The sequence below is a fragment of the Hylobates moloch genome, unplaced genomic scaffold, assembly GCF_009828535.3.
Source record: "Hylobates moloch isolate HMO894 unplaced genomic scaffold, HMol_V3 SCAFFOLD_2, whole genome shotgun sequence".
NCBI lineage: Eukaryota > Metazoa > Chordata > Mammalia > Primates > Hylobatidae > Hylobates > Hylobates moloch.
Genome location: NW_026652277.1, coordinates 147,669,172 through 147,689,558, shown reverse-complemented (window position 1 = coordinate 147,689,558; position 20,387 = coordinate 147,669,172). Strand labels below are relative to the sequence as shown.

The 20,387-nt window shown below is 39.4% G+C and overlaps 1 protein-coding gene across 2 annotated transcripts in view; it reads right to left on the bottom strand.

Moving 5' to 3' along the window:
- The window catches only part of L3MBTL3 (L3MBTL histone methyl-lysine binding protein 3), a 134,555-nt gene that overhangs the window by 113,054 nt on the left and 1,114 nt on the right, over positions 1-20,387 (bottom strand). For both annotated transcript variants that reach the window (XM_032158933.2, XM_032158953.2), the window contains exon 2: positions 18,034-18,112. The gene's annotated coding sequence lies outside the window, so the exon portion shown is untranslated. The remainder of the gene's footprint in view (positions 1-18,033; positions 18,113-20,387) is intronic.

The following is a 20,387-nucleotide window of genomic DNA, read 5'->3' as shown; positions in this document are numbered from 1 at the left end:
TTTTTTGAGACAGTTTCATTCTTGTCATCCAGGCTGGAGAGTACAATGGCATGATCTAGGCTCACTGCAACCTCCGCCTCCCGGGTTCAAGCAATTCTCCTGCCTCAGCCTCCTCAGTAGCTGGGATTATAGGCGCCCACCACCACACCTGACTAATTTTTTGTATTTTTAGTAGAGACGGGGTTTCACCATGTTGGCCAGGCTGGTCTTGAACTCCTGACCTCAAGTGATCCGCCTGCCTTGGCCTCCCAAAGTGCTGGGATTACAGGCATGAGCCACTGCACCTAGCCTCAACAGATTTTAATGTAACAGATTATGATTCATAATTGATAAGGTTCATTGATAAGGTTCATTGGTAAGGTTTCAAACTGCACACTGCAAATAATCTTTAAGAAACTACCACCACCTGTCAAGTTTTAGTGTGGTAACTAAGAATGTTCACTATTAAATGAAAAGGCTATTAAAATATTCCTTCCTTTTCCAACCTCATACATGCATGAAACCAGATTTTCTTCATATACTTCAAGCAAAACAACCCAATGCGACAAGAATGCACAAGCAGATATTCAGCTATCTTCTATTAAATTAGACATTAAAGAGATTTGCAAAAATGCTAAAACAATGCCATTTCTTGAAACTGTGATTATATTTCATAAAAATTATGCTTATATATACTATCATGTACTGGTTTTACTGTTATTTTTAAATAGTTTAAACTATTTCTAATATAGCAAATATATATATATAAACTACAAAAACAATACCTCTTTGAGCTTTCAACCATTTTTAGAAGTGAAAAGGAACTTGAGACCAAAAAGTCTGAAAGCCAATACTGTAAACTACAAAAAAAGATGAGCAAGGAAATATGAAATTTAGATGAAAAGAGATTTAAGAAACCTATCAACCAATCACAATACTGTAATTCATAGATAATCTGTGGACCCTGATTTAAACAAAAGATCATTAGGAAGGAAAGTATGAATGCCAAATTGGATATTTTATGATATCAAAGAAATACTGTTGTTTTTTTAAGCGAAATGATGACAGCATGTACTTTTAAAAGAGGAGTTGTTCCTTGTATTTTAGAGGTACAAACTGAAATGAATAGATGAAATGATGTAACGTGAGAAATTTGCTGTAAATTAATAAGGGGATGAAGTAATAAGATTGGCAATGTGTTGGCAATTGTCAAGACATGTGAAGGGTCCATGATAGTTTATTCAACTACATCCTAGTTTTGTATATGCTTGAAAATTTTGTTCCAAAATTCAAGATTTTTCAAAGTGCAGTCTCCTTACATATATAATATACATTCACTTTTAAATAGTTAATAGGAAAAAAAAACTTCTATTTCTTTTAATTACAGCTAATTTCTGCTGGAATTTACTAGATGCGTCAATATTTTTTCTTCTGTTTTCCCCCTTATGTAGAGAAAACATCAAATATTAGACATATTATTAAGCCTATTTCTGATCATTTCAAAACTTACACAATCTAAATTTGAAGAAGAATCAGATTTTACAGACCTCAAAAGCACAAGCCACAAAAGCAAACATAGACAACTGGGATTATATGAAACTAAAAAGATTCTGCACAGCAATGGAAATAATCAACATAGTTAAGAGAAAACCTACAAAGTGGGAAAAGATATTTCCAAACTATCCATCTGACAAGGGATTAATATCCAGATTATATAAGAAGCTCAAACAACTCAGCAGCAAAAAAGCAAATAATCCGATTTGAAAATGGGGAAATGATCTACATAGATATTTCTCAAAAGAGGACATACAAATGGCCAACAGGTACATTAAAAAAATGCTCAGAATCACTAATCATCAGACGAATACAAATTAGAACCACAAGGAGATATCATCTCACTCCAATTAAAATGGCAATTACGAAAAATGTACAAGAACAAATGCAGGTGAGGATGCAGTGAAAGTTGAGCTCCTGTATCTTCTTAGTGGGAATATAGAGTAGTATGGCCATTATAGAAAACAGTATGGAGGAGCCTCAAAAAATTAAAGATAGAAATACCATATGATCCAGTGATCCCACTACAGGGTACATATCTAAAGGAAAGGAAATCAGTATATCAGGTATCTGCACTCCTATGTTTATTGCAGCACTATTCTCGAGAGCCAAGATATGGAATCAACCTAAGTGTCCATGAGTGGACGAATGGATTTAAAAATGTGGTTTATACACACACAGGAATATTCAACAATAAAAAAGAATGAAATCCTGTCATTTGTGACAGCATGGATGAGCCTGAAGGACATTATGTTAAGTAAAAGAAGGTAGGCTCAGAAAGACAAATATCACATGTTCTCATTCATATGTGAGAGCTAAAAAAGTCTCATAGAAGCAGAAAATAGAACAGTGGTTACTAGAGGCTGGGAAGGGGGCGGGAGGGAGGGAATAGACAAAGGTTGATTAACTGGTATAAAACTACAGTTAAATAGGAGAAATAAGTTCTAGTATTCTATAGCACAGGGGGTGAATATAGTTAAAAATAATTTACTGTATATTTCAAAAGAGTCAGAAGATTAGATTTTGAATATTCCCAAAGCAATGAAATGTTAAGTATTTGAAGTGAAGGATATCCCAATTACCTTGACTGGATCATTACACATGGTATGCATGTATCAAAATATCACATGTGTACCATTAATGTGTACAATTATTATGCAGCAATTAAAAGTAATTCTTTTAAAATCAGATTTCACTACCATTAAGATTGCAGTCTCAGAACAAGACCTAGGATGTAAAGGGCTGAGAAAGAATCTAATCAATAATAGAAATATGAAATGAATTAAGACTTAGTATGACTTGTCTCTCACTAAATAGGTAACAACCAGCAATGATACCGACTGCCTATAAAGTGATGTTTAAGAACGGTAACTTTTTTTTTGATAGACAGTAGAGCGATAGAATATCTTCCCCCTGGTGGATAAACTTGGTAATATCTGAGTGATCCTTTAATAAAAAAAGTTTTACTGTTTTTTCTGGTAAAATCTCTAGATAACCATTTCCATTATTTTCTATGGCAAGTATAATTTAAGGAAATTTAGTGAAATTATCTTATAGTATAAAATTGTCAGCTGTGACTATCCTGGTTATTACAGTCTCCATAAATATAATAGCGTTTGATAATAGCATTTGTTCACCAGATACTAAGTATCAGGCACAATACATACTTTTGCAAGTTTGATTCAATCTTTCTTTCTTTCAGAAAAGGATTCAAAGTAGCAATTTACATGTATTATTTCAATTATTTCTTTTTCAGAAAAAGAGGCATTTTATCATCCCTCTAGTCTACACTGAAGAAACTGAGGTGCAGAAAGATTTGGTAACTCAACCAAAACCACAGCCAGTAGCATGGCCAGCATTTGAATCCAGGTCAGACTGTTTCCAACAGTGAGCTTTCTTTGTTAACCAGTTTAATCTTTATAGAGCTTTGTTCTCCTCTGAAAATCTGGCAAAATCTACTTTCACCAGAATATGGTACACCTCAGAACATGACAAAACTAGTTTATCAGGGCCAAAGTTCTTAATATAAATATCAAGTCCACATCAGTGCAACATGTATCTGATAAAGTACCTTCAAAGTACATGCTTACTAATAAAATGTCAGTAAGACATGCAGACGCCACAAATAGATTTTTAGTCTTTTCCTACCTAAAAACCATATATGTATAAAATTCACAGCAGCAAAATCCTGTCGGACAGGAGGAATAGAAAGTAGCAGGTATCTAAAAGCTAGCACTATACATAACCTGCAGTAAATGTTCACTATGTTTTAAGAAATACTCAGAATATGCCTTTGCTGTATGAGACAGTAGTAATGATACACAGTGTACCCTGCCTGAAAACATATATCTAACGTTTGTAAAAATAGTTTTCACCCATATTTTCATTCTAAGGTTTGTAGAGATTCTGTGTACAATATTATAGCATAAAAATATTTACTATGTTGTCTTTCCCATCATCTAATTTTGAAGCCTGTGGGTACTTTCATTATTACAAGAAGACTGAATGGCTACAACAGATTGTTTTTCCACCATCTATTAATGAGGCAGAACAGCCAGGAACCAATATTATCTTAAGAAAAGCTGCTTGTTAAGTCACCCCAAGTCTTCCTCCCTTGTTGTCACCCTCTGTAAATGTGTATACTTGCATACAAACATACAAAGTCCTTTCCCTTCAACAATTTGTGTACTTAGAAATGCTCTTGTGTTTTGTTCTTGTAGGTATCACCTGGTGCTACACCATAATCCACCTGTATTCCACAGGCCACACACACACACACACAAAACAGGTAGGTAAGAGAGTCACAATGCAAGTCACAAACAGTATTTCTCCTTCTGCAGAAAACCCCATCACAATTTTTTTTTGTTAAATGGTGCTGAGATTTCCTAAGAAAGTATCCTGAAAGTACACCCTGATGGGTCCTCTGTGCTACCAGACAAGATTCGGCTTTTTCCTCCTTATCTCCGCTAACTTCTATTGGTCTCCAGCCACCACTAATGTCAGAAGAGGTAAGTTTGGGGTTCAGATGTCCACCAAATGCTTCTGATTCCCACTAATACGTATATGTCATGGCTGACGATGGCTGCAACCAAAGGCATTGATGCCCAGCATGCTGCTACCACTTCCCACTGTGGATGTCATGTCAAGGAGCTGATGACTACTGAAGACAGAGATCATTACTGCTGGCACTAGTGCAAAAGTATTGCACTGTGAAAGTCCCTGCTTTGTGAAACAATTTGCTTTCATTACAATGTTCTTCCCCTCAGCCTCCAACAAAAAGGGCTGGAGAACAGACTAAATGACATATGACACTTTCCTCAGAATTACCTCCTATCTCTCTCCTACACCACTCCTCATCTCCAAACCAAAGTTGTGAAACCTGACTCTCCCTTGAGGTATTCTGTCTCCCGGATGAACCTCCTCACTCTCTCATGTAAATAAATCCCTGGCAGCCCCAGTCTACCATGTACCACTTACATCAGATGGTGATTAAACTAGTTAATATCTTACATTCAAAAACCCCTATGAGGAAGCAGACCACTCATATATTGATGGTGGCGAGCCTTCTTTCTGTATACTTTTTTGTATCTGTTGAATGTTTAAATAATCTTCTTAATGAACAAAAATGAGTTTTTAAATCTGGTTTCACGTTTATTTAAAAGTGCGTATTATAAAAGGCATGTTTTCCCATGAAAATATTTGTTATTAATGCCAACAACTGAAGCTACAGCATAGACGTCACAAAGGAAAATCCATTTCCGCAAAGCTCTCTGGTAACTTAACTAGTACTCGTTAACTATATATGCACATTCATCAGCTCAACAGATGGATGAGAGGAGGAGGTGTAGGGTTCACTCCTCCACAACTCAGGTATGTATTCGCAGACTATGTATTTATGGTTCCTACCATTCCTGAGTGACACCTGAAGTTGCTGTGACATTTAGTAATTTGTCATTTTGCAGAGACATGATTCTGAATCACACATGCCATAAAGCTGGGGCAAGGGCAAGTTGTCCAGCCTGGCCGAGGCCCAGGCATGCTCTTAGTCATAGCGCTTAGTCTCCGTGCTATGAACACTGTAAATAAAGTGATAAAAACTGTTTCTTTTTAAGAAATGAAACAAAATTAACTGCTAGTTGAGTCTAGTGTTGATGACAGAATGAAGGGAATATGGGGATGTTTATGAAAGCGATAGGCTAGCCACAAAACAGAAGTTTCAGATAAATTAAAGACTGAAATGTCAAATGCAATGATGACTCAGACACATTGTGTGAACAAAAGTACCAAATGCTCCAAAAGGAAGTAAGTAGAAAAGATGTGTGAATTTGTTTCACTAAGTACTCCAGACAGTACAAAAATCAGTCATCAAGCGAGATAAGTAGATAGGGGTCTAGAGAGATCATTTACATTTTCCAATTCTACTTTAGCAATTTTACGGAAGGAATTATGTGCTAAAATGATTTTTTTTCAAGTTGAGAATCGTGACTGGCTGCGGACACTGACCTCACAAATGTCAAGAATCTACTGTATCTCAGTTTGACTACAGATAAACAGTTTGTGTGTCCTTCATAATCTTTCCTTCCTACAACTTCTTTGCTCCTATCTGCCAGGAGTGGATAAAACAGAGGCTCAGAGTGACAAGCAGGGACTCCTACAAGCTGGGTTCCTGCAGCATATTCGAAATAAAGAGGCTGCCTGGGGCTGAGATGAAGGGAAGATACCAGTCCTCTGAGATATAAGCAGCATAACTTAGGAGGCGCAGAGCACAAAGCAAAAGAGTGGGCCCTGCCTATAACCCAAAAGTCTGCACCTGCAGATAAGGGAAGAAATTCGGATCACTGAGAAAGGGTACTGACTGTAGCCCGACCATTCCTGGTCAAACCACTGTTCTCCAAATATTGTCTTTAAAAGAATGGCTAGTTAATATTCATCAAGACCAGTTAAATAGTTTTAATAATTTTACAGTTGCTTTTTCTTAAGAGCTGCATTTTATAGCTTCATAGTTAACAAGTACATTTTTCAAAAATAAGGTATAGAAATACTATGGTTATGAGTTAAGAGTAGTTGTAAAATGAGTGTAGACATTACCTTAAAAGCAGCATCTGAGAATGAGATTCAAATTCTGTCATTCAGATAACAGGCCTGAGATCAGCGCCTGGTGTCGAGGAACTAAACTTGCCAGTTTTTGGTTAAAAGGGCAGTGTATCTTTTGTAAACAGTGTGTCAGGAATACTAACCCTAAAATCATTACTATGAACCAAACAAAAATGACAACTATGCAGAAGATGAAGACAGCAATGAGAAAAGCCAACCTCCACTGTAGAATCCAACACCTTGTTGCTATGATGCCTACTATATAACACCATCAACTCAGGATGATTTTTTGTTTACTTTACAGAAATCATCTTCAGTCACTAACCGTTAACTGTCGAACTTGGTGCAGAATGACATACTCAAAACTCCCAAACGTCATTTTTCGGTGTAACATCATCTCCAAAGAGTCTCCCCACTGCTAATCACCTTATGAATGTGGCATATAAAACTGCTTTGAGCCTCCCCACCCCACTCACCCAGCTCCCATCATCCTTTCATAGGCGCAAACCAAATGCTTCATTGACTATCCTCAAGATTTGCCCTACTCTTACAGTTCCTCTTTCCACCCCTTACCCTTCCCTCAACTACTTCCTTCCTTTCCTCCTCTTCGTATCACTTCCAAAGTTTGACAATTACCCACTCCATGACTTCCGACAAACCAATCTCTCATTTTTTGCATGTTTTTGAGACAGGGTCTTGCTCTGTTGCCCATGCTGGAGTGCAGTGGTGCAGTCATGGACCACGGCCACCTCAACCTCCTGGGCTCAAGCAGTCCTACCACCTTAGCCTGCCAAGGAGTCAGCACTACAGATGCACAACACCACAGCTGCCTAATGTTTTAAATTTTTTGTAGAGATGCGGGTCTCACTATGTTGCCCAGGGTGGTCTCAAACTGCAGGCCTCAGGCAATTCTTCCACCTTGGCCTCCCAAAGTGCAGGGATTACAGGTGTGAGCCACCATGCCCAGCCTGATCTCTTAAAGTCTCAATTTCCCCATGTGTAAAACGTAAAGAATAACAGAACCTTTTTTCAAAATTCATTGAGTAATGGTGAAGACAGATGAGATAGGCCAGCTAATACCACAGCATAGTACTTACCAGATAGTAAACCAGTCAATAAAATGTTAGCTTCTTGTTATAATTATCTGGTTTAACAATTATTCAAATTCATGAAAGTCACTCAGTGACCTTAAAAAAAAATTAGGCAGTGGCTTGCTTATTTATTCATAAAGACAGGATCTCACTCTGTTTTCCAGGCTGGGGTACAACAGCACAAACATAGCTCACTACAGCCTCAACCACCCGGGCTCAAACACTCCTCCCGCCTCAGCCTCTAGAGCAGCTGGGACTACAGACACACAACAGCAGACGCTACTCTAGGTTTTTTAAAAATTTCATTTTATTTGAATAACATCTACGGTAGTAAGCCATCTGTGCTCAAACGTTTGTCACAAGCTGTGAAGATCACTACCTAAAAAGCAGATATGATCAGGTGTGGTGGTTCGCACCTGCACTTTCAGCACTTTGGGAGGCTGAGGCAGGAGGATCACCTGAGGCCAGGAGTTCAAGACCAGCCTGGGCAACACAGTGAAACCCACACCTACAAGAAAATGCAAAAATCAGCCGGGCATCGTGTTGCACACCTGTGGTCTCAGCTACTCGGGAGGCAGAGCAGGTGGGATCGCTTTGAGCCCGGGAGTTTCAGGCTTCAGTGAGCTATGATCACATCACTGTACTCCAGCCTAGGCAACAGAGTGAAGCTCTATCTCAAAAAAAAGAAAAGTAGATATGTTACTTTTATTTTAATAGTAATTTTTACTATTAGTAAAAATTAGTATTACTATAATAGTAATATTTATTTTTATAGTAATAATTTCTCATATTTACATGGCACCAGAAAAGACTGCCAATTTATTTATAAAGCAACACATCTGAAGTAACAGTGAAGGCTTAGTCACATGAGGAAGGTACTGGACCTGAAGCTCAGGCCCTCTTTCCAGAGGATACCCTGTCCTTGGAGTAGCCTAATGAATGGTCACCATGCTGGTCTGATTGCACTTAAACAAGACTAAAGGCTAGGGCAACATTCCGCAAAGTCTGCTCCCCAAAACACAACTTTTACGAGACCATTTATTCATGTCCCCTGACAAAGGGGTTTGTGGTAAAAGAGATGTCTAATACCCTAGGGTCTTTGGGAGATGTCCAGGGCACATCGATGTGCAACCATCTGTGGAGTGCTGTCCCAGCCAAAGTTTCCCAGAGTCACTTAGCCTTAGCACTATTATCACATCACATCAAGTTCCATGGAATCCCTCATTTGGAAGGCACTGAGCTATACAAAATAAATTCAGAAAATAACAGGAAAGTAAGGTAGTGTTTTAGAGGATAGAGTTTATTCATCTTCAAGTTGGATTCAACTACAAGGATGCTACCTTCTAATCTAGCTCCCTGTCTGAACCTGTTTGTTGGTATAGTGTCTAATACCAGGGAAGGTCCTCAGGACTTACAAGTCCTTTAAGTCCAGACTTGAGAAAGTGATTCTGAGAAAGGCATGGCCCCCGTCTCCTAAGACCTCCCTACAGCTCTCAGATTTAGTTTGTGATGACCTTCTTTTACCTCCATGACACCAGAGAAATACACAGCCATTAATGGAAGGACTCATGTATCCACAAATACAAGGTCACATGGGGTAATCATACAAAGTCCATAAGCCTAACAAACATGAAAGGGAAACAAACATGGTGGAGCACAAGAGTTTCTTCAATGCTTTGTCATTTTAAAGGATATTATCAAAACCAGTAGTTTGACCCTCATAACTACTTTTTTTAAGACTGATAAACATTATCATCCTCATTTCACAGATGAGAAAATTGATGTTACCCAGCTAAGAAACAGATTTTACCTTCCAAGACGGTTGCCAACACATTGTATTTTAGTCAACCTAGAAGACAACTTAATGTAACAGTGGAAAGCAAAGGCTTTGGAGCCCAAGTGTCTGGGTTTAAATCTTTTTTTTTTTTTTTTTTTTTCAGATAGAGTCTCACTCTGTCGCCCAGGCTAGAATGCAGGGGTGAGATTTCGGCTCACTGCAAGCTCTGCCTCCCAAGTTCACGCCATTCTCCTGCCTCAGCCTCCCGAGTAGCTGGGACTACAGGCACCCGCCACCATGCCCGGCTAATTTTTTGTATTTTGTTGAGTAGAGACGGGGTTTCACTGTGTTAGCCAGGATGGTCTCGATCTCCTGACCTCATGATCTGCCCACCTCAGCTTCCCAAAGTGCTGGGATTACAGGCATGAGCCACCGCACCCGGCCAGGTTTAAATCTTAAGCTTCACAATTTACTAGCTGTATAATCTTAGCCAGGGTACCTAACCTTTCTTGAGCTTTAGCTCCTTCATCTGTAAAATGGGTTAGGTATATCTTCTCCATAGGGGTGTAAAAACTTTTTTTAAAAAAAATTATGTACACTAGAGTGCTTTGCACACAGTGGATGCTTGGTATATGAAAGTTACAGTTATTCTAAAGAAAAGACAAGCGGCCGGGAGAGGTGGCTCACTTCTGTAATCCTAGCACTTTGGGAGACCGAGGCAGGCGAATCAAAAATGGTCAGGAGTTCAAGACCAGCCTGGACAACATGGTGAAACCCTATCTCTACTGAAAATACAAAAATTAGCTGGGTGTGGTGGTGAATGAAAATACAAAACTTAGTTGGGCATGGTGGTGCATGCCTCTAGTCCCAGCTACTCCAGATGCTGAAGCACGAGAATTGCTTGAACCCAGGAGGCAGAGGTTGCAGTGAACCAAGATTGTACTACCCACTGCACTCCAGCCGGGGTGACAGAGTGAGACTCTGTCTCAAAAAGAGGAGGGCAGGGGAGGGGAGGGGAGGGGCCCTCCAGGGTCCACATGCCCTCCAAGAACCAGTTTATCAGACCTCTGAAGTCTCACAGGGCAGAGGAATGAAAACTGTGCGAACGCCAATACCTTTACATCAAAAAAGGCCTATTTAATTTCTCAGGAGTCCAGAGATGAGGACAGGGAAGGTGGGCAGCAGGGCAGTCAAAAACAATGATACGACTCAGATTTCATGGAAATGTAGATTTCAAAGTGAATTTGGGAGACTGATATAAGGTCAATAGCTGTTCGTTTTGCCAAGTTCTTATAAAGAAAAAAAAAATTTAACTGCCAACAAAATAAAAAGGACATAATTTCTGAGAAACTACTCAAGACTAGACCACTGGCAACCTTACTGTGACGTTTTTGCTGAGGAGGCATAAAAACGTCCTCACGTACCAAATGTGGTTCCAGGACCTGCTTTCAAGAGAGCTGGTACAGAGGCAAACAGAAAATGCTGTGAGAGATTAAAGCAAGAGGCCAGTATGAAAAAGAGAGATGAAAGCTCTGGGTCGTCATCCCCAAAGGGGCTACAGTGGGAGTGTTTCTCTATAGGAGCACTGGAGTATGTATGTGCAAGTAAGATGCCAGGACCAGGACATAAGTGGGGCTGGGAGGACAGAATCTATACACTGATCATAATGCTTATGACATTGTATCTTCATCATCTACTTACAGGAGGTTTTGAAGCAGAGAGACCTTGATTTACCCATTTTGTTATCTCTTATGAATATCCATAGTAGGTATTGATAAAACTTACCAAATGAATCAATAAAAGAGCAGAGGAAAATACAATACACTACTGGAGGGGAATGGAAGGGGCTTGGGGAGAGGAAAAATCAGAGAAAGACCTTCATCTGTCCATCTAGCTCATATTCTCCAGTGAAAATTCTAACAACTAGGCTGCTAAGTATTTGTTTACCTCTTTGGCAGAAGCATAACATCACCACTCCAAGAAACTCTCCTTATATAAGTGTCAGTGGAGAACACATCAAAAGAAGTTAAATTCAAACCTCTTAAACAGACTTATTCAATAAGGATAAGAGAAAAATCTAAACTCACACTTGAAGCATCTCTCAACAAACACACATTGCTACGAAGAAAAATATTCCTTTCAAATCAAGCATGACAGAGACCAGCTTTGATATTCTACTCATCCTGCCTGATAAGAACTCTGAATCATACACATATTGGAATTAAGGTCTGTTGTGGAGAGATGTGAAATCTGCCCTAAGGACCTAAGTTCATAGATTTTAGGCAGGAAAAACTCTAGATCATTATTTCAATGTGAGAACTGAAATCTTAGCAGTATCAAGAACAAATCCTTGAGAAGCTGGGTCTTCTGTTCTCATCCATCCCTGCAGAGGAGACACCTGAGTGTGAACTAATCCATGCTGCCTTTGCTGCCTTTAAACATGAAATCAGCAGTTCCATCTTATTGATATTTTCTCAAAAACACTGTCCCTTTATCTGCTAGTCATATTTTAATGTGAACAACCCTATTTATAATGTCGCAACGGTCTCTCTGATTTGCTACCTTGTCTACTATGGAGATCATATGCAAAGGGTAGTCACCAAAGGCAACCTTTACAAAATCTCAACTTCCTGCCCTTCTGTGTTACTGTAAGAAGGACGAATTATTTGAGATTCTGTGGCCTAACCTACTTACTTCCTCTAAAGAAGGAACAGAAAATGAAAAATGCCTTTCAAGAAAAAAAAAAAAAGGTACACAGAAAGTGAAATCACAAACTGACATTAACGGGCCTATGGCATATTTAATAGACTCTCATTAAATGCTTTTATTTTAAATTCATGTTCAACGTACAGACTGTATCTCAATTTGAGTCAGACATATTTTTTGAAGTGCTATCATATCATCAACATACTACACTAGAAGGGTAATAATAGAAATTTTACACCCATTAGAGGGATTCAAGGGCCATAAAAAGAACAAGAACCTGACACAGATATTTCTATGCATATGCTAAATATGCATGAACTAAAATTTTAAAAGAAAAACTAAAAGTACACTCTTGTTCTTTTTTTTACTTCATAATTTTTAATGCTAAAAGTAGTATCTTCCTTTTTCTTATTTTGCTTTATATTTTTATAGAACATAAAGCTAAAATTAAAAGATTTACACTTGATTTCTCTTTTGCATGTAATGAATTAGATTTGGCTAGATTTTTTTTTCTTTCACAGAAGTCTACAGGCTTATCTTGATAACCATTTGTAGCCAACCTCCTTATCAATAGACTGAACGCTAAGCCTCAAGTCCACCCAATTAGACCACAAACCAATATGGTGAATTACTAAGATCATTTAACAACCAGACCAGATTGACCACCTAGGAATTTCAATTCACTATTCAGGATTCAACAGTGTAATGGACGGAGAAAAATAATCAACTGATTTTGGTGCCTAGGCAATCATACCCAAAATGTTCTAGTAACTAAACTAGCTTAATTTCACAAAATTTATGTAATATAAAGCTATGGTCCAGCCTTTAAAAGGTCTGGTACATAGTATGTGCTCAAAAAATGTTTTAAATAGAACTTCAACAAAAGAGAAACAGCCCATTACCTTGTAATCAATGCCTACAATGGCATCCTTCTAAGTCAAACCGAAGAACTGCTTGATCCACCATAACTCATATAACAGAGAGATATAATTCCCATTGCAATACAAAACAACCCGATGAGTCAAAATAGACTCTTCACCTCATTTTGCAAACATGGGACACACTCTTTTGGTTACAGTGTATAACACCAGTAATTATAGCACTCTTGCTCAGGATCTTAGTCATATTCCCTGTTTTCATCTTTTACTTTGATTCTAGGACACATTTCTACCACAGCACCCCTCCATTTTCTCCCCACCATTGTCTCTCTTAATTTTCTTCTTTCCTTTTACAATCCTGGCTTTAGAGTAAATTTCATAACCTACTGAGCCTGCCTTGGTAGATTCAGGTCCCATTCTTTCATTGATTGATGCTTTATATATATATTTTTCATAACTAGTCCTACTACCTTATTGCGTCTCTTCCTACAGAGAACAAATGAAATCTTTATATAAATAAGCCCAGTGATTCCCAAGCCTATTCTGAGTAATGTTTTATCAACAGTTTGTGATCATTTCAAGGCCATGGGCTAGACCAAGGTGTTCTTTTCAGAATAATTCAATAATTGGTCTTTTCTCCATTCTTGGTTTTAAAAAGAAAAAAAAAAAAGAAGAAAGTAAAGCCAGTTTTTCTTCCCATCTATTTTTCTTATACCTGTTCATTATTGCTCATCTTAATAAACCAATGTAAAAGAGCACATACATTAATCTGGAAATGTGTTGTTTTTTAAATATTCTATGTGTTACTATTGTGAAAATCAAATACCTAAAGATACATCAATCATATGCCAGTATCATTTTCCCTGATTCCACCCCTTTCAAACTGCATGATATGAACAAGTTACTAAGTAACTCTGAGCACCAGTTTGCTGTAAAAGACAAAAAATAATACCCAGTGCTCAAGGTTAGTGAAAGTATGAGAGGTAACAGTCAGTGCCCAGAACAGTACCTGGGCATACAGAAAGCACTCAAAGTATTTTTTGGATGAATAAATAAATATAAAGCATCTAGCTTAATGCTTGATCTTCAGATGGCACTCAATATACAATTACACTTAACACTGTATATCAACACTTCATAGGGTTTTAAAAACAGCAACCCCATCTGCCGGGTCCTATCACAGGAACACATTTACCACCACATCCAGAGATGCCATCACAGTGTCTACAGCATTTATCTACCATTCACCCACACTTAACCATGGCTTTGTTTTGTTAATTGCCATCGTATGTGTATGGGTTATCTCCCCAACTAGATTAGGAATATACTGAGCCCAAGGATTGATGCTCGATGTCTTTGTAGCCCCAACACATACATTCATTCAACCCTGCTGTAATTGTTGATTTTGTGAAGCAGTTCACAACAGTAATTTACACAAAACAGAGGTTCAATAAGTATCTGTTGGTGGAACACGAAACACTGATTTACAGTATATATGGGAGAAAGAATAACGCAGAAGGCATTTTACTGTTACATATAATACGCGTATCATTCTTATAATCACCATCCAACTAATCAATTCCAAGTCTACTCAGAAAGAAACTACAGTTTATGAGGGAAGTTCCCTCATCCAAGATCACCCAACTTAACTTTACTCAAGCGCCTCTCAAAGATCCTTGTTCATTCTTCCAAACTATCTTGTCTCCCAAATGGGAATTTTCTAAAGGTCTTTCCCAATTTTACTTCATAAATCAAGCTTAGTTTTATATCAAAGATACCCTTTCTTGGTGCTTTTCATCCACCCACTGCATAGCTGCCACAGTCAATACAAATCCATTCATAATTTCCCACTATTGACTTACATCCACAACCATCAATGAAATAATTTAATACAGTAAAGAGATAATCTGAGAATATTCCTGTTAGATAATGAAGCCCTTTAGAAAATGTATCTTCCATGGATCCGCTGAACTTCAAGATGTCACGTATAAATGTGCACACATATGAACATATAAATAGTTCTCTCTAAATACACTATCTTTACCTATACTATAAGCATTCCCAAATCCTTGTGAGGAACAAATCCCTCAATAGTGGCAAGTGGTAACAGTGGAAGATAGTGTAGATCTTCACCAGAAAGTTACCTTGTGAACACACTGGTCAAAGAAAGAATCACCTCAATCCATATTGCTAGACTCTTGCTAGACACACAATTCAGGCATTCCTTCACAGTGGGTGAAGGGCTTCTTACTCATTTCTGAAGGTGAAGCACTTAAAAATGAATGCATTATACTGTGCTATGTGTATTGGATGATATGCCATCGTCCTGCGTCAGTTAGCCCAGAAATCCATGTTTCCTGGTTCAACAGCTCCAAAGAGTGCTAGAACCCTCATCCTTTCCTACTGGTACCATGTGCAACTGTTATACTATTATTAGAAGAGCTCATTATGTCTACTCCCAGAGTAAGAATCTCTAGAACTCCTCAAGAGCAAGGATCTAGTCTTTTAAGTGTTCAACACTGTAAGAGCTCAGAAAAAAACTGGTTAAGTAACTAGCAGAAACAATACTGCAGGGATCACTCAAGTTATCCATCCTTAGGATGCCAACGGTATATCCCACACAGCACATAAAGTAAGTTATCTCATCAATTCCCCATCCTAACTGCACTACTATAAACAGCATTGGCTGAAATATGGAATCATTAAAAATAAACTACCAACCCAGTGGAAATTCTTTAAGAACCAACTCTCAATTACTCAGGGACTAATTAAACAGGACATATACTTCTTTTTTCCTCCCCTATTGGGTTTTTGGATTCTTAGAACATTGATTGGATAACCTCCAAAGAGTGGAGATGAAATAAAACTAAAACCTGTCAGGGTTTATTTTGTCAGGTTCAGTAGCATCAAATTGAAAATAATAATAGATAGTACTTGCAATTTTTTTAATCTAGATTTTACATAGTTGGCTATAATTAGATTGCAGCCAAAGAGGTCTAGAAAACAAGGAGGAAAAGCCCTACTTGGACATTTCCTAAATTCAATCATTCGGAGGACTCATGTTCTGGCCCCTATAGTTAGTTTAAATCATTACTACTCCAGTTACCTATTTTCTCATCCTCATCTCCCAGCAGACTCATGCAACTAAAATATTAATTACAGTACATTAATTCCCCTCACACCAACCCTTCTACTTTCATCACCCTACCATTTTCACAATTAGGCATCATTTTAAAGTATTTCTTTCATTTACTCCTTCTACTTATTAAATGACTAGTCTGGGATAAATAAATTTCAGGTTTTGTATTCCGCACCATGTTAGAGCATGGTCTCTTCCCTCAAAGAGCCAATGGTATACAAGGGAAACTACTTTTTTCTCAAGACAAGACATACTCCTAGAAATATTCCGAGAAGTCCATATAATACAAACATCAGAAACCAATCTAAAAATTTTAGCCAAGAGTTAAATCACTATATTCTGACTTAGACAATCTACATCCAGCCCTTCACAAAGCTGGAAGAAGGTAAAATGATATGACCACTATACATCTGAATAACTCTTTATGGTTCTCAAAATCTGATTTTATTTGATTCTTCTAACAAAAGATGCAAGGCAAGTATTGCTGTTCCCACTCTGTAGATGAGGAAATGGAGGCTGAAGGAGGTAGAGTGACATATACAAGGTGATATATCTAGTTATTAAATTTAGTCTTCTGATTCCTATTCTAGCATTCTATCCACAGACACAGTGACTCCCCAGACAAAGAAAAATAAGCAGTGTCTTCAACTCAGCACATTTAAACATGAAACTCACCATCTTAGGAAACAGATTTTACTCTACTTGAACCCTAGTTGTTTGCAGGACCTTCCTGTAGCTGTTCTTGCCCCATTGTCTCTGCTGCATATCCACATGGACCAGATCTACTTATTTTGCTAATTATACAATTCAAAACCATCCACAAGCAGCAAATGACGATAAACTCCTGTTAATCATTTTTAGGTCAATAATTACTCATTTTGATTTCTAGATTACACCTGGCCCAATGAAGGTTGTTAGTTCTGCTCTAAAAAGGTAGGCTAATTTTGGTTTTCTTTTGTTTTTGCCAAACAAGATTTAGCGACACCTTTATTACTCAAGACAGAGACGGCAGGAAAACAGGCAGAAAAGGAGAGGGGAAGATTAAAGGCAGAAAAAAAAAAAAGGTATAAACAGTAGAAAGCACTGGAGTAGCACAAATGTACTGAAATGTTCTACCTCCAGAGACGGCTGCCCCCTCTGCCTGAGAATGATCTTTGCCCTAAAAGAAGATCCCGGAGTATTGGAAAGAAGCCAACACCCTCCAAAATTACCAAAGAGATCTTAGTAACAACAGCTGTATTCCCTGTGGAGATATGTTCAAAAGTTGACAAGTCTAAGCTAACACACTGAAAGTCACTCATAACCCTGCAACATGGTACTTGGCACAAGTCAGCCCATCTTGGATTTAAGCCATAGAAGTTATGTGACAAATACCCCCAAAGCACTCAATGTAAATTTCATTCACAAAATTTTACCACTGGCCCCCCAAGACATTTAGAGTTCCAGAATCTTCCATATCACTGTATAACAATGTAACACTTACATTAATTTACAATCATTTTATTCGTTTTTCTACTTTTTCAATTCCAAAGAATAAAACACGTACTTTCAGTAGAAAACAGGTGCTAAAATGCTAATTAAGAATCTAGTAAGTAAGGCAATACAAAGATTATCCAGGACAATCTCATAACTTCCTAATGTTTCATCCAAACTACAATTACATTTAGTGTTAATACATTCATGCATTCAAAGCAGCCCCACAAAAATGATGTTTTTCTGCCAACCCCGTCTCATACTCTCCTTCCTGATCTCCAAATGCAGCTTTTTAACATTTGCAGGTATGTCAAGCAATTTATTTCAACAAGCAGGTCTTACCTTTCGGCGGTGATGAAACACAGAACCCTCTGGCGATCTTCACAATTGCTGTCCACTCTCAAGACTTCTCCTAAAGGTTCTAGCATTGGTTTAAAGAGAGGGAAGGTAAAATCAAAACACTGTCATCAAAAAGAAACCTTCAAATCCATCATCCCCAATTAAGAAGCTTACATTCTGAATCACTTAGGCATAATTTTACACCATGCCACTCGGTAAATTAAAATAAAATAAGCTGGTTCTAGATGAGTTGAAATGGATTTTAATCAGTCGTATCATTCCCATGTCCTAAATTCACCCAATAAAGTCTCTCCTACTGTATATGACAGGCAGGTGAAAGTTACAAGGATCATTTGAGTCAACTTTAATTTCCCTCAGTGCTTTTATCTTTAAAATTAAAAATATTTTACAGAAAACACACCGGAAAAAGAATAGATATTACATAAAGTTTTTGCCCATATATTTAAGGACTTTAAATCACAAATTATACAAGTATTCAGAAATAATTTCGTACTCAGTGAAACAAAATTACAGTCTTAGAACCAAAAGGGACTACTTATTCGGACTATACATAACTATACAGCTAAGAAACTACACAAAATTTCCTTATACTTATCAGACAGTAAAATGAACAGCTCATATAAAAGACAAATCTCAGCTAAAGGTCTTTTCCATTTCTTCAAAGTTTTAAACACATTTCAACTTGGCAGGTTTATTAACATTCAAAATGAAGTCATCAGCTGAGACTCGTTAATTAAAAATTGATCAGAGGTACAGACACCGATAAATACAAAAGCAAACAATTGTTTCCAATTCAGGGAGCGATCAATCTCAAATCCCTGAATAAAACAAAGTGTCTTTCCCATATAACTCATGTTGGATGGAAGTTACAGGGTCTGAGTCCTCAGAATTCATTGCTTCGATTTACTAAACTTTCAATTTCTGATCAGCATCCTTTCACATAACATCTGGCTGCTCGCTCAGGTCCTCTAATTACTTCCACGTCTGAACGGACTACGTAGCTACAAGTAAAGGCCAAACTTTGCTCTCGGCCTTCCGAACTTAAAAGACGCGTTTAACCACTAGAGGTCTCCCCTTGGCCAGTTTTGCACGTTCGCTATTTTGCTGCACTTGAAACTTTCCGGAGAAATGCTCTCTACTCGAGTCAGTGTTTTTCTAAAAACTTGCGCAAAAATCCACGCGACCGAGATAGCCAGCACAGAGCCTCTCGGACTCCCTAAACCAATAAAGACATCACAAACAACGCTCTAGGAAAACCAAAAGGAGAACTGGACGCACTCGCCCCGGCCGCGCACCCCCAACCCCAAATTCTTATTTCTCATCTCAGTTTCTCTTAACCTAACAATTAAAAATCTATTTTTGTTTCTGTGCACTCTGAATGATCTCGAATGCATTTTTCTGGCGGTGGCCCCGAGGTGGAGAAGCGGGCCAAGAGATGCGGGGCGTTGGGGGTGGGGGCGGTGAGGGGGAGGGCCGTGCTCACAGCGCCCGAGGAAGTTGCCTAAGGAAAGGGACTCCGTTTTTCGGGTCCCCTCAAAAAATCGGCGGGGAGGGGGAGGAAAAGGAAGCGGGGTGGTGGCAGCAGGGGGACTCAGAAGGGAAACCGAAGCAACGTTTACCTCCGTCTCCCGTGGAAGGGTGGGGTAGAGCCGCGGTCCCCGCGCCCTGGAGAGCGGCTAGTTACCCCCACCTCCCTCTGAGCGCAGACGGACAGAACGACGCCCCCAACCCTCCGCGGGGACCCGGGAGGAACCCGCCCGCTTTTAAACTTTCTCTCACGGTCGCGCTGCGGGACGTGCTTTGACCGGGACTGGGGGAGGGGGGAATCGCAGGGCCTTTTTTTCTTTAAAGGTAATTAAAGTTTTACCACCAGTCCAAAAGTTGCGCCCTCCCCCCACCCGTGCCACCGTGCCCTCCTCTCCTTCCAGGGCTCTCAAGTTTTCCTCCCCGCCCGCCGGCCCCCACACTCCACCAGCTCGCGGGGCGCGCGGCGGATGCCTCGGCTCCTGCGCTTCCCGATCCCCACCCCCGCCGGCCTCTACTTCCCCCCGCCCCGCCGCCGCGGCGCGAGGACGGCCCGCGGGGCCCAGGACGCGAGTGTGCAAAGCCCATTATTCCGGAACGGCACACGCACGCGGCGCGAGGCGGGCGGCGGCCCCGGCCCCGGCCCCGACCCCTCTTTTCCTCCCCAGGATAAGGCAGGCGTAAACAAGTTGCAGGAAAAGCAGCCCCGCGCCGCCCCCACCCTCCCCCCACAAGCCCGCCGCCCCGGCGCGGCCGCCGCCGCCGCCTCCCGACACACGCCCGCGCCCGCGCCCGCACCCGGGCCGGCGCGG